At 46.6% G+C, this 14,518-nt stretch overlaps 1 protein-coding gene across 1 annotated transcript in view; it reads left to right on the top strand.

The window, feature by feature from the left end:
- Window positions 1–3,800: 3,800 nt before the first annotated feature.
- MYO1C (myosin IC) overlaps window positions 3,801–14,518 on the top strand; it is a 49,742-nt gene continuing 39,024 nt past the window's right edge. The window contains exon 1 of the mRNA XM_058037369.1: window positions 3,801–3,838. The gene's annotated coding sequence lies outside the window, so the exon portion shown is untranslated. The remainder of the gene's footprint in view (window positions 3,839–14,518) is intronic.

The raw sequence follows: 14,518 nt of genomic DNA, 5'->3' as shown, positions 1-14,518 counted from the left end.
AATTTCTATTTAATATACACTTACTCTGGAAAATGATCTGCTCAGGAATTGAACTGCCCTGAACTTGTTTAATTGCTTCAGTTTGAGGAACATCATGGATCTGTGTTTGTACATCCCACCTCCCTCCATTACAGTGGAACTGTCATTTCCACTTACAGGGTGTCTGCAGTTGAGGAGAACTTTGTGCAGCCTAGAAAGCAGCAAGAGAAATCTGTGTGGGAACAGCTGAGCACAGCTTGGGAGAGTCACTGGAGTCAGACGCTGAAGTGTGAGATCTGGGGATGCAAACTGTCAGCAGGAAATGCAGAGGTGCAGGAAGAATACAGAAAATATGAATGTAGGCAACACAAAAGGATGAAAAATAGGATAGAAAATGTTTTACCCTGCTAACTGTGCTTTGAAACTGGCAGTGCTCAAGTGCAGACATCAGCTCTGGTAGGGAATGCTTCAGCATCACTTGTCAAGTTCTAATTGCACTGTACTGTGGTTTTACAGCTCAGGCTCATCACAGACCACACGCTGCTCCTCTGTGTTCTTTTACATTTTTTCCTGCAGCTTCTTTCTGCTTTTTTTACCTTTTTTTTTCTCTTACCACTCACTTGTAGCCCATTTTCAGAAGGCTTTTCTGCACATAATTCTGGTATCTGCATCACAGGAGCCATTCCACTAACACAGCTTTGGTGTTCTGATCATTGTGGTTTCTGTCCATAGAAAGGGGAGGTAAATCAGGCTGGGTATTGCTCCTCATTACTGAGAATAGGGTGGGTTTGTTTGGGGAAGTGACAGTGTTGGGTTTGAAAATGTGATAAAATCTATTTATTTTTTAGTAGAACTCTGTATTGGGAAGTAAGTGCTCAAGGAAACAATTGTTGGACTGGAACAATCTTGTGTATAGCAACTAAGGAAGCATAAGAATAATTCCAGATACAAAACACAGAACTTTTCTTTGCAGTTGCTGAACAGAACTGTGTTACCTGTATTTGCTCTGGAGTGGCCAGTGCTTGGTAATCTTGTTAATTAATCTTGTTAATGCTCTTGGCAAGCATTATCAACTCCAGTTGGTTTGTAGCAGAGCTGAAAATTCAAGTTTGGCTCTTCCAAGAAGATAGAAGGAATTATCTCCTGAGCAAATATTAAAATACCTGAAATTTAAACTGATTTTTTTTTCCCCCACAGTCACAGGCAGGATATGTGATATCTTTTTTTTGGAGAGTGATAGGTCTGGCCACTCCATTAATGGATGGCATGATCTTTGTAAAGTTCTGTAATTGGACTTAAACCAGCATTCACCAGATTATTTTTCTCCTATTTGTAGGAATTTTCATGCAGTAACGTGCCAATTAATTTCCTTTGCCATGATTAGTTAGCTACTCAAGGACTCAATTAATAATGATTCCATTCTGCAGCAGTTTGCAGAACTTCCTGTACTTACCATGGGAGCAGTCAGGGTTTTTTATTGCTTGCTCTTGGAGGCAAAGATGAAGGATTTTTTTCTGCACAAAATCTCTTGGTAGATTTTTGAAGTCCACCATGGGATTGTTTCGTGCCAACACCTCTGGAACAGCATCCGCAGCGACCTGACTTTTCTGAGCCTGCTGGGACAGAAATGGAACAGCAACAAAGCTGGAGGCAATAAACACAAACATAAATTTAGGCTTCTTGGAACTGTCGTGGCACGTTGGAATGAGTGGGAACCAATCTTGAACTTCATTGTTTCAGCTCACACCTAACACTTGGTATAAATACAGAGGTTCATCTTTTCCTCTCACAACAGGGCTCTGAACCAAAGGCTGCACTTAGTCAAGGTTGGCTGCTGCTGCTGCTGCACACTGAAACCAGAACCATCCATAAAGAATAGAGGGATTTACTGACTTTCCTTGGGAAAATGGAGCTGCAGGTTGAACGTGTCCCTACAGGAGAAATCATCCGCGTGGTCGGGCGCAAGGCACAGCGCGGCACTGTAAGCCTGGCTTTTATTGTTCCCTGTTCCCTTCTGGTACTGCTGCTTCCACAATGACCAACCTAGATCTGAACTGAGCAACCCCAGGGTAAGAATGGAAGGGTTTGCAAGGCTGCTTGGTCATTGGAGGGACTGGAGCTGTGTTGTGAACAGTTTTTCCTCTCTGGGATGGAATTAGTAGCAGTGAAGTGAGTGGGAGTTCAGAAAAACATTAAGATTTATTTTCTGTAGAGATACTGCAGTGAACCAAAGCTGGTGTTTGGCCTGGCTGTATGAATTCTGTCAGAATTCTGGGAGCACTTTCAGACAGCAGAGGAAGGGAACAGCTTTGAAATAGTTGTTTTGTTCCTCTTATGTTGGTTGTGCTGTCATGGGATTCATGCCCTGAATGTTATAGTAAGGTTCACATATGGAAAATTCAGTGGTACAGGCACATATTAACAAACTTATAAATATCTCAAGGAACTGAATATTCTGTTAACTTTATTGGCTTGTTTTCAGGGTTTGTATGTAAGCAAATGGAAATCCATGAGCTGATCTTTTCTGCTTTGACACAAACAGTTGAGAAGGATGGTACTTCTCTAAAAATAATTTCAGTTTTCTTGGAATTAATGGCTGTTCCGCGTGTTTTGCTTCAGAATATTTTCTGTCTGCATTTGTATAATTTTTAATTAAAGGAGTCAAAGAAAAGGAACTATGTAAAACTTAAAATGTTTGGAAGTACCTAAGTGCAACTGAATTTCACTCTGTCATAGTTATTTAAAACCTGTTTAACAGATCTTCAGCCCTGGCAGAGCCATCTTGTACTGAAGTGCACATCTGTGCACGTTGCTGCTGTTTCCTAGCATTGTCTTTCTAGTGACTAATCTGAAACTCAATCTGAAAATGAGCTGAGACATTTACTGTGTGGTTACACAATCGGCAGGTAGAGTCATTTTACTTCAGAAAAAACCTAGAGCTCCCTCTGCCTTGCTGGGAGAGGAGACTGTGACAATTCTGGTGTTCTTTGGTTTGCAGGAGTGTTGCTGACTCATTTGTAGTGTTATTAGGGAACACTGGCAGGACTGAAATGTTGTTCTTAGGGGTGAATGTTCCTTTTAAACCTTAGCGTGTGCCGGGGTCCTGGGGAAGACATCAAAGAGAGAAAAGGTATCCGTTCAACTTCCTAAAAAGTTTTAAACACTTATTAACATTCCATGAAATAATAACTTGCTACTTTGTGTGTCAGTTAGGGTTGGTGTTACATGAATGGCCAGATAGGGGTGGTTTTAGAGAAACATTAAGATACTTTGCTGCAGGAGTGGCAAGAGCAGAGCTTTTTACTCTTTAACTCAGAGTGGTTCAGGCTGTTGGAGTTCAGTGCGTAGAATTTCCTGTAGATCCTGACGAGACCGCCTGGGGTATTTCACACCTGTGTGGGATGAACCAATGCGCTGCTCACAGCCGATGGTTACCCGAGCTGGGTGCGATGAACTCCACCTGCGTCCTTCCCAGGAACACGCACTCCCGATGTCTCTCACAGCCGGTAGAATTACCGACAGCGTTCCAGGTTTATCTGTCCGTCTGCAGCAGACAGGTGCGTCTGCCCTCGGAGCTAACACAGCTCTCTGCACAAGCTGCCCCGCAGGATGCTGCTGCTGCTGCCGCGGACACCGTGAGGATGGCGGGGCGGCCCGGGGGGCGAGGCGGGGCGGCGGCGGAGCTCGGGGCCGGTGCAGGTGAGGGCGGAGCGGCGGCCCCAGCCCAGCCCGCATGCCCGGCGCTCGGACATGCTCACTAGCGGCGCGCCGCGGGCTCCCGCGGGCAGTCGGCGCCGAGGCGCTCCCGGAGCCGCCGCAGGGCCCCGAGCCGCGCGTCCCGGGGCACCACCGAGCGCAGGTGAGCGGGGCCGGGGGGGCCGAGCGGGCGCTCTGTCCGTCTGTCGGTGTGCGCGGTGTGTCCGTCCCGCCCGGCGGTACCGGCGGTACCGGCGCTCGGGCACATGGTGGCCGCGGGGCGCGCGGGGCGGCGCGGGGGCAGCCGCGGCTCGGCCGTTCCCCGCAGCCGCCGAACCTTCCCGGAAACTCGGGGCGTTCTGCGCGGAAGGAGCAAATGACCGGGGTAGAGCAGCCGGCATCCCGCTGGCGGCACGGCGCGGCTCCGGCTGCCCGCAGCAGTCTCTCGCCGCCTGGGTCCCGGTGCACTCCGGTAACGCTTCCGTGCGCGCATCCCTGCCCGGCACGGGCCGAGCCCCAGCGGAGCCGGGGCCGGGCAGGGCAGGGCGGGGCTCAGACGTGGCCGTGACACGGCCGGGGCTCCGGGCGGCTCGGCTTGCCCTTGTCAAGACAGGCTTCCCGTACATCCCGAACTTGCGTTACAGCTCCTGGGTGTGATCCACCCTGCTGGGCACAGCGCTGACTGTTCGCATTGAAGGAATTCTTCCTTCTTTGCCAGTGCTTGCACAGGTGCCTCAAAGCACTTAATGGAGAAGTGCCCTCTCTGTTTAGCCCTCTGTCACAGGTGGAGATGGTCAAACTCCTTAACTTCTCAGTTTAGACCACAGGTCTGCGTCCCCACTGAGGCTCAGGGTCCCCATCTCTAGTGCTGCTTTCCATGCCGGTTTTCCCCAGTTCTAATGTACCTGGAGTTAATTGTTTTAAGTGACAGTGACTCATGGGAGGAATCTGACTCTGCCTGAATGAGCAACTCATTCTAGTAACTTGAATTTTTCAAGTAAGCTGGCTTGAGCTGCATTCTTGTCGTTGGGAGGATTGCAGAGGAAATGTGCTTCTGAGATACAATACAGAGATTATTCTGGTATTTAATCTCTCTCTGACAGTTGCTGGGGGGGGAAGGCTCCTCCAGAACTACTTGTGGATGGCAGCTGCTTAGTTTTTAAAAGTGACAAATGAGAAAATTTGCTTGGTTGGTGGGACAAGCTATGAAAACAGAACCACATCTTAGAGTGCTTGGAAAGAAAGGCATTTTTCTTTCATCCCCTTTTGGAGCAATAGACAATTGCCAGTTGTCAGCACCTTTTCAAAACTTTTAGAAACTGCCTAAGGCTTATGGGACTGATGAGTTCTTAATTTTCACAGTAGGCCCTGATATGGCAACCACTGTCATAACACTTCAGGGGTTTTAGTTTTGATAGTGGATATAATCCTGTGTTCTAGGGAGGGGCTGTGTAAATATGAATTTTGTGTTCTGCCTGGCAGGGACCAATGGAGTGCTACACTGAACACATGTTCTAATTTATCATGGTATAAAGGATAGATTTATTTTTAAAGAGAAAAAAAAAAAAAGTGTGAATCATAACACACTAAAGACTGAGAGATCCCACGTGAGTCAGTATGCAGTGTGTAATTTCTGTTCTCTCCTGCATAATTAATAGTGAAGAAACTTGTGATTTACAGTACATCTTCAGGATTTATAACAACTGTAAGAGAACTTGCATAGATCCTGACAAAATGAGCCAAGCCATTTTAATTTTTTTTTTATTTGATCTAACCCCACTGGAGGAAGGCCAGTAAAAAACTGGGGGCTAAGAATGCTTTATAACATTAAATATAGTGTTTCTTTTTATGAATAAGCTCAAACTCTATGGATGCCTTTATGCAAAGCTAAGAGAGTCTTAGTCTTGTTCAGATATTTGGGATTTTTCTGTTTGTAGTGTCATGTTGCTCATTACTGCATTAGGAACCACATGCTTTCTAGGAACAGGACAAATTCCTCTCCCCCTGTCCAAAGGAACAGTCTGCTCCAAATGCAGGAAAAACAAACTGCAGCAGCTGCCACAGTCCCAGGGCAGTGCCTAAACCCAGCTCCCAGTGCCCCTTCCCCTGGCCCTTTCCTGGCAGCTGTGAATGCTTCCAGCATGGAAAATATTGAGGAGCACTGGCTGCAGCACTTTGCCCCCCAGTTCAAAGGGCTGATGAGTGAGCACTGTTCTCAGATAACCAGCTGTGCCTTCTGGAGGACAGGAGTGTGTTTGGGAGAAGCTGGAGTGTTACAGGTGCTGCAGAAAATGAGTGGAGAGAACTCAAAGCAGAGATTTCCCCAGGGCTGGTGTGTGCCACAGCCATTTGTGAGAGGTGTAACTCAATCACTTGTGCTTTCACACAGGCTGAAGAGCCATTCAGAAAGGCTGATTTGTGTGCTGGGGAAAACCATCTGTGTTGTGCTTTGGGTTACCTCTGGCAGTGGCAGCCAGAGGTGGTTAACTGCTGAGAGCTGATCCAAATCAAAACTGAGCAGCCAAAAAACAAAGAGGGGATTTGTGAGGAGCAGTTCCCCAGCCCAGATCTCAGTGTGAGCACAGCAACATCTGCACAGAGGCAGGGAGGGCTGGGCTCAGGTGTGCCCTTTGTGCTGGCATGAAGTGATTGCAATTATGGCATGTGTGTGTCTGCTGTCAGGGCTTTTCCTGTGTTAAACACTGCTTTGCTGCTGTGCAACCAGCTCCTGAGTGATGTGGTTGGCTCTGCCTAGGATTGCTATCCCTGGCTTCTCCAGAAACCATCCATCCAGCCTTGCTGTCAGCTCTGGTGGGTGAGGTTTGCATGCCTTGTCTTCCTCTGAGATTGTAGCACAGTTCTTTTTCTGCCTGGAGGGAGCCACTTGTGCTGTGCCTCTCTGTGCCTGGATTCAGGGATCTCTCTGCTGGAAAATATCCTGCTTTGTGTTTTGTGCCCTCCTCTGCATATTTCTTGTTGATGTATTAGTGGGGTGGGTGGCCAGCTCTTTCCAGAAAACATTAATAAAGATGTAAGCAGGCAGCACAAGTCAATGTGAAAGGCTAACAAAGCTTATTATGGCAGAAGTTTGGAGTGGACAAATCTCAAGTAATTTGTTGTAACTGAGTCATGTTCTGTGGGGGTGGAAGTGTTCCTTACAGCCCTGCCCTGCCTTATTTAAATATTTTAACATTTAAATACAGCAAGGAGCAGCAGGGCCAGTACCTTTTCTGTTGCTATATATCTCCAGTGTAGTCTGTTCTGTATTAAATTCCTGTACTGAAGGCAGTAAAGGTTAGTATTTAAAACCCTGTGGCATTCATGCATGCATGGATAGCTCTCCCTGGCAGCTTTTTTCTTTAGGAAAGCATTTGGTCGGGTGCCAATGTCCAGCTTTCCTGGGACACTCTCAGCCCTTTAACCAGCACAGTGACCTTGGGCCAGCCTGGCCACCACCCTTCCTGTGATTCTGTTCAGCAGCTGATAGTAACTGGATGTAGAATTTGCCATTTTGGCAGCACCTTTGGAGTGTTTGCCCCGTGGGCAGTGGAGTCCCAGGGATGGGAGGTACAGCAGGCTGCAGCCACTGAAAGCTCTGTCACTGAATGGGCAGTGTCATTGTTGGTGCTGAAGAATGTCGTGTCAAAATGTGTTGTGATATTTGCCAGGAAATGGAGAGTCCATGAATGACTAAAAAGTGCTCTGTGACACAGCTGTGATGGCACTCAGCCTGCAGGCTGGGCTCTGCAAGCTAGAGCTGTTGTGCCTTGACATTTATTTTGGTGATTTCTTTTGAAGGCACTTTTCTAGTAAAATTTCACCACAGACTTTGCTGTAAAGATGATGAAAGGTCTGGAGGGGAAGTCCTGTAAAGAACAGCTGAGGTCACTTGGTTTGTTCAGCCTGGAGAAGAGGCGAGTGAGGTCAGACCTCACTGGGGGCTGCAGCTTCCTCGTGAGGGGCAGCACCAACCTCTGCCAGGAGGAGGGAACAGCTGGAGCTCTGCCAGGGCAGGTTTGGGTTGGATTTTAGGAAAAGTTCTTCCCCAGAGGGTGCTGGGCACTGCCCAGGCTCCCCAGGGAATGGGCACAGCCCCGAGGCTGCCAGAGCTCCAGGAGGGTTTGGACAGCACTCCCAAGGATGCTCAGGGTGGGATTGTTTGGGTCTCTGTGCAGGGCCAGGAGTTGGAATAGATGATCCTTGTGGGTTCCTCCAGCTCAGGATTTTCTGTGATCTCACTCTGTATTTCCTTTTAGTCTGACCAGAGATTTCCCCCTTCCAAAAGCTAACACAGGGATGTGCTCCTACCCTGGGACAGGGCACACTGGAACAGGAAAGCAGCCTTTGCAGGGGCTTGGAGGCTGCAGGAAAACCTCCTTGGTGCCTCAGCAGCTGAGTTTCATTAGGCAGAGTGGTCCTGGTGCCTTCTGCCAGCTGACAATCACCAGGTGTGTTTGGCCATTTTGCTAATGAAGAGGGGGATTATGGAAGGAGCTGTAATTCAACTAGGGAGCAGTGTTTGTCAGAGGATTTTATTGAGCTTGCAATTGCATTTTTCTTCATTACCATATCCTCAATATTTTATGGCTGTCTTTATGTCTGTTTTCATTGTCACCTGATGCCTGGGCTAGATGGGCTATTCCTATCCAGGAAAGAATCAGCTTGATTTCAGCATTATAATGACAAACTGAGAACAGAAAAAAAGGTAAACTCAGCTTTCACACTGCACGTATTGTTCATGGCTGAAGGGTCCAGTTAAGTCAATGTCCAATTATATAATGAAGAGATAGTGATCTGTTTAGCTTTTTAGAAAATTAAATTCCACTGAAACAATATAACTGGGACTATGGAAGTAGGAGGAAAACTATTTTCCATTCTGAAGCAGGCCTTTGTATAGAGTTGAGTTTTTTTAAACTCACTAACAGTAACTAATAACTTGTACATTATACAGCCCACACTGAGTCATTGTTTACTCAGGGAAATGACTTTCAACAGCCAGACTTGTTTGTGAAGTTTAATAACTAAAATATGCAGTTCTGTCCTTTACAAGGCTGCACACTATAACCAACATTTTGGAAAAAACAAAACCTGGTGCATGTTTGCAACATCACACAGCACTGCATTACAAATGCTGCTGCTGCAGCTCAGGTTTTGATCTGCAGTAAAAGCTGGTGAGTCCAATGGTGTGGTGGGAAGATTACTGCACAAATTAGTGTTGGGCTTCTCTAGAGTTTTATTGAATCTCCAAATTAGAGACCAGGAAGCCTTGTTCTGTGTCCACACACCTTGTTATTTTAAATAACAGGTTGTCCTTCACTCTTAGGACTTCTGGAGTCTGTTTGAAATTGCCTCTTGTTCTTCTTGGGAGGGAAAGCCACACCTTTGCACCAGGAAGGCAGGAATTCTCTCTCTGACAGAACTGGAACTCAGACAGAAAAGCAGATGGTTCTTTTGCCTCCTTTGAGTGAACACTGGGGTTCAGTTGAGAGCTTTTCTGCCTTTTCCTGACTCATGATCTGCTGCTCTGTGTTAGCATGGGATTTCTCACAGATGTTACAGGAAACTTCCCTCCCCACCCATTACACCTGAAAAGGTTTTAACAACAGTCAGGGTTTGACTTTGGTTTTGGGGTTCTGAATAAACAACCAGCAGAGCACCCATCACATTTCTCAAGTAAACCAAGTGCTTCATTTTAAATACTGTATTCAAAAAGTTTATTTTTTATTTTTCCCAAAATTACAAGTTTTTTTGGACACAATTTTGTTGGAAAACAGAAAGGAAAACCTTTGTCTCATAATGAAGGTAAATACAAAATATGTGACTTGCAAAATCCTCATTTTATTTGTGCATGGATTTGTTTGCTCTTATAAGTGAGGGAGAGGATCAAAAGCAAGTTCTGCAGAAAAGTACAGAGTGTGTTTTTGTGTGTGCCCAACCATAGCACTCTGTGGGAATGCAGATTATATTTAATTTTGCTGATCATCTGTCCAGGAATCTGATGGGTAAGACCTGGGAACAGCAATTTATGGAGCTATCAGCAAAGCTTAGAACATCAGCTTTTACCATCCCAGAAATTCTCATGTTTTACTTTATAAATCCATTAAAACAACTGTACAGTGCTGTGATAATCCTAGCAGGCTTGGAATTACTGAGAGAACCACCAGGTTTCCTTGGACATAAACCCAAGCTCTGACTGCAAGGTGTCAGGATGGACATGGATTATTTCTGGTCAGCTAGAGCGTAGAAAAAGTGTGGATGGACATGTCAAGGTGGAACTTGGTTGTTTGGAAAGAGAATTTACAAATTCATAACCTTGAGGGGGTTTGAATATTCTGTGCTGGTCTGAGAGAAAACCAGAGGCTGAAAACCCAGAAGGAAAAGTGGAGGCTGAGAGAGGGTGGGAGACCAATAGAAAAAGCAGAAACTGAAAAGGAGTGGGAGGTCAGCAAGGAAAGTAGAGGCCAAAAACTGGAGGCTTGAAAAGTTAGATGGAGATAAAGATGTGTGGGAGGCAGAAAAGATAGTGAGGCCAAAATGAGCCCATATCAGAGTTCTGATCAATCTCATTTTGCTCTGTTGGCCTCCACATCCTCCTGAAGAAGGGGACTCTCAGACTCTTCAGCTGAAGGAAGTTAAAGCTCAGCTTCATGGAATAACTTGGGGACAAATGCCCATTGTCCTGGCTCTTGTATTGCTTCAGTTGCAGCTTAGTTTCAGCACTTTAAAATTTGGTTTCCAGCAGAAAACAGGTCTGTAAATTGTTTGAGTCTTGATTGTAAAAATAGTACAGGTGAGCTGTAGTGCTGCCTGACAGTTCAATACCTTAAAATATTGTCCTTTAAGATCACCAAAGAGGTGTCCCCTAAACCCACAGAAGAAACAGCACTCTCATGGCTGCTTTTGCAGGGATTTGAGACAGCTAGGAGGAATTTGGGATAATTTATGCAAAAGGTATTTCCAAACCAGGTGTGTTTAAGTCTCTTAGAACTTTTAAGAAAAACAACATAATGAAGAAGCAGAATGTCTTTTTCTTTGCCTGATATAATTAAAGAATACAAGGCCTGATGGTTATGAGCCATTTACATATTAGGGTAAAGCTTTCAGACATTATTTGATTAAAATATAAACTAATCTGATTTGAGGTATTTGTGGCTTGATACAAGGAAGAAGCAGAAAGGAAAGGAGAGTAAAAAGAGAGATGAGCTGCACTTCCTGGAGAGAAAAGCAGGGCATGGCTGGTGCTGGCAGTCTGGCAGGTAGTGAGTGCTGGGAGGGACTGAGGACTTCCCTGCTGCTCTGGCACACTGATCATGAGGGCTCCATGTGAAGAGGAAATGTTGCAAGAGATGTGGTGTTCTCTATGCAAAAAAACCCCTTGCGTTGTGCAGGAGGCTGTTTGATCTCTGTGTCTCTTCAAACTGAAACCTGGGTGGTTGCCAAGTGTCTGCTCTGAAGCTTCCGGATCTAGGTGGGGACAGGGGAGTTCCAACTGTAACCTGAATGTGTTGAACTGGCAGCTGCTGGTGTCCAAATTACTTGCACTGGGAGGAAAATTCCACAGAGTGGCTCTGTGTAGGATGAGAATGTGAGCTATGTCCAGGCTCAGGGCCATGGAACTCAGAGCTGCTCTCCTGTAACTGTTTATTTTTCTCTGGAGGCTTCAGTCAAGTTGGCTGTTTGTCCCTGAGTGCAGCTTTGCTGGAATGCTGCCTGCCTGCCATCAGAATAAGGGAGCACCTGGGAAAGGATTGTGGTGTCACCTGAGAGGAAGGAAAGCAGAAATCAGTGTTGCTGCAGGGTGAGTGTTCACATCTGGGAAGAAATCTTTGTACGAGCCAGTTATTGCCTTCCTAGGAAAAAAATAGGTTGTGACAAAATTTTTTTGTTTGGAAAGGTAAATTTTGCTGTAGCTGTCAGCTTGGTACCTGGCTGTCTGTTCTGAGCAGTGAATTTCTCTGTGCTGAACTCCTTTTCAGGCCACACTTGTACTGGTCTCAAATTATCTTAATTGCAAACCACTTATCTGAACTGATGAGTAGTTAACACAAATGTGACATGGTGCTCGTTAGAGTAGAAAATCAATCAGTGTTTAGTGTGGGCTGGATTGACATTTCTGGATTGATAGGGGATGGGGAGGTTCATTTGGGTCAATAAATGGCTCAGTGATGAGTGTGTGCAGTCAGCTGCTCCTTTCCTTGTGCTGGCAACCAAACCCCACCAGCATCAGCCCTCATTCCTAAGGCCAAAAAGTGTCAGTTTTGCAATTTTTGGGAGTAGCAGAGCAATGCTGGGACAGGATCCCCATGTGTCAGGTTAGGTGATTTATGGTGCTGCTCCCTGCTCCTGACAGGCTGCACCCCTGGTGACATTCCTGGGCTTGTCCCCGGGGCTGCTGGGGGTGATTCTGTCCTTGTGTCACTTCTCCAGGATTCCAGTGCTCAAGGCATGAGGGTGTGCACAGGGGAGGGGATGTGCAAGCAGCCAGGGAGTCTTGGAGCTTCATCCATGTCACTTCCATGAAATGCCCTTTCTTTTGTATCTAAGATAAGCTTATCTTGATATCAGTTCTGTTTAGAATCATAGAATGGGCTGGGTTGGAAGTGACTTAAAGATCATCTTGTTCCACCTTTCACTGAACCAATTTTAATTGGTTTCACTGTAGTTCTCCACTCCCTGCCTTGTCCTTGCATCCATCTGACCCTTTGATTAACCCTTTGAAACAAAGCTGGGAGAGCTGTGATGACAAAACCAACATTTTCTGTTTGTTTAATTCCCTGAAGTGTCTGCTCAGAGCTGAATGGATCTTAGTCCCATCCAGAGGGGGAGAGGGTCAGGACAGGTACAGCTGGGACAGAGGCTGTGTCACAGTAACATCAGCTGCCAGCAGCCTGGGACTGCCCTGTGGCACCTCAGAGGACATTTTCTGTGCCCTTTTCACCTTGGACAAGTGTCTGTAGTGTAATGATGTGGGAATGATGGCTTGGGTGGCTGTTCTATTCTTACACTGCTGTGTTTGGATCCTTGAAGTCAGTGCTAGTGAGAAGTTTAGTTTGTTTGCTAGAAGGTTCTGCAGTCACACTGGGGCACTTTTGTGCTCTGATGTGTGGGCTGATTGGCACCAAAACCTCCCAGCATGTGGATGTGGAGCTAGGCCAGCTGTTTGGGACATAAATGGTAATTAGTTGCTTTCTAAATGTTGGCTTTATCAAGGTTTACAAACAGAACAGGCAATCTCCACTCCACTGCTCATAATGAGCATTCCCAAGCTCCCACAGCCCCAGCTCCTGAGCAGTGCAGGAGCACCTGCCCCTGAGTCCTGCACTGCTGGTGCCCTGTAATATGCATTCAGATCAGAGAGGCACTGATAAATCCTTCCAGGCTGCACACACTTGGACACAGAGCCAGGAAAAGCTGCTGTCTGTTGTGCCTCTTGCCAAAGCATCCTTAGAGTGGCTGGCATCCAAAACAGGGATGTCACAGACATCCTTTATGAAAAATCCTTTCATTAGGATTTTTCCTCCTGAGAAGCTGGGAGGCCTCAGGAACAAATGTAAACATTGATTATCTGCTGCTGTGGAATGCAACAGGTGCATCTGGGATTAGCCCATGTGGTTGTTTCTAATTAATGGCCAATCACAGTCAGCTGGCTCAGACAGAGAACCTGAGCCACAAACCTTTGCTGTCATTCCTATCCTTAGCTAACCTTCTGAAGAAATCCTTTCTTCTATTATTTTAGTGTAGTTTTAATGTAATATATATCACAAAATAATAAATCAGCCTTCTGAAACATGGAGTCAGATCCTCATCTCTTCCCTCATCCTCAGACCCCTGTGAACACGGTCACACAGGGAGAGGAGCCCAAGGCACAGGGATCCAGTTGGGCACTGCTGTCTGGAATATTTTGCTCCCTTCCCTTCCCAGAGCATTGTTTTTTCCATGGATGGAGTTTGGGAGAGCCAGTGCACCGAGGGTGAGGATGGGCAATACCTTACCCAGGTGAGGATGCACAGATCCCCCCTTTTGCCCTGCTTTTCACTGGGTGTAAAGATCCAAGGAACCTTTGAGAGCCCTGTGAGACTCTGACAAGGCATTTGTGGTGGGTAGCAGAACAAGGTCACTCTGTTGTGGTATCTGAGCATGCCATGAGAGACACAGGGGAGAGGACAGGGAATTAATTCTGCTGCCAAAACCTTCCATGCCAGAGGTTGGATGTGGCTCTGTGCCCACCCCGGGCATTCGTGCAGGTTCCTGCAATTTGTTGCTGTCACCACCAGCAGTGGCACACAAGGAAACAAAATTTAAGAATGTCATCCTGCAACAGAGACTTCAGGAGGCTATTTCTAGATGGAATTGGAGCTCTGTGTGATGTCGTGGACTGTAGGCTCGTTGTGAGGGTAGAAAATAACCCAAAGTGGTTTGCACTGGAATTCTTGATGCTGTCGTAGGCAGCTGGATTAAAATGTTTTGAAATTTTGCTCCTTTTTGATGCACTGTGGGTGAAGAGGCTTCACAATCAGCTGTGAGCTGGAGTGGGTTAGCACTTGGAGAAGTGGATTTTGGAATAGGGGGGTTCAGCCCTGCAGGTACCTGCATGCAGCCACTCCTGGGAGCCATCAGCTGTTGTGGAATTTGTCCGCTCACCAGACAAGTGCGTGCTGCCTCTCACACAGCCCAGCAATCCTGAGAATGTGAAGGGCTCTCAGATTCCAGTCCTGTGTGACCCTTCCCCTCCAGCTCTAGGGCTGGTGGAAGCAGGAAAGGAGGTCAGGCCTGAAATCCGAAGTCGGAGGGGAGGAATTTGTGGATGGGCAGCGATAACGCCCATCACTGAGTGCCCCGGCCA

The sequence above is a fragment of the Melospiza georgiana genome, chromosome 19, assembly GCF_028018845.1.
Source record: "Melospiza georgiana isolate bMelGeo1 chromosome 19, bMelGeo1.pri, whole genome shotgun sequence".
Taxonomy (NCBI): Eukaryota; Metazoa; Chordata; class Aves; order Passeriformes; family Passerellidae; genus Melospiza; species Melospiza georgiana.
This window is presented reverse-complemented; position numbering and strand designations above follow the sequence as displayed.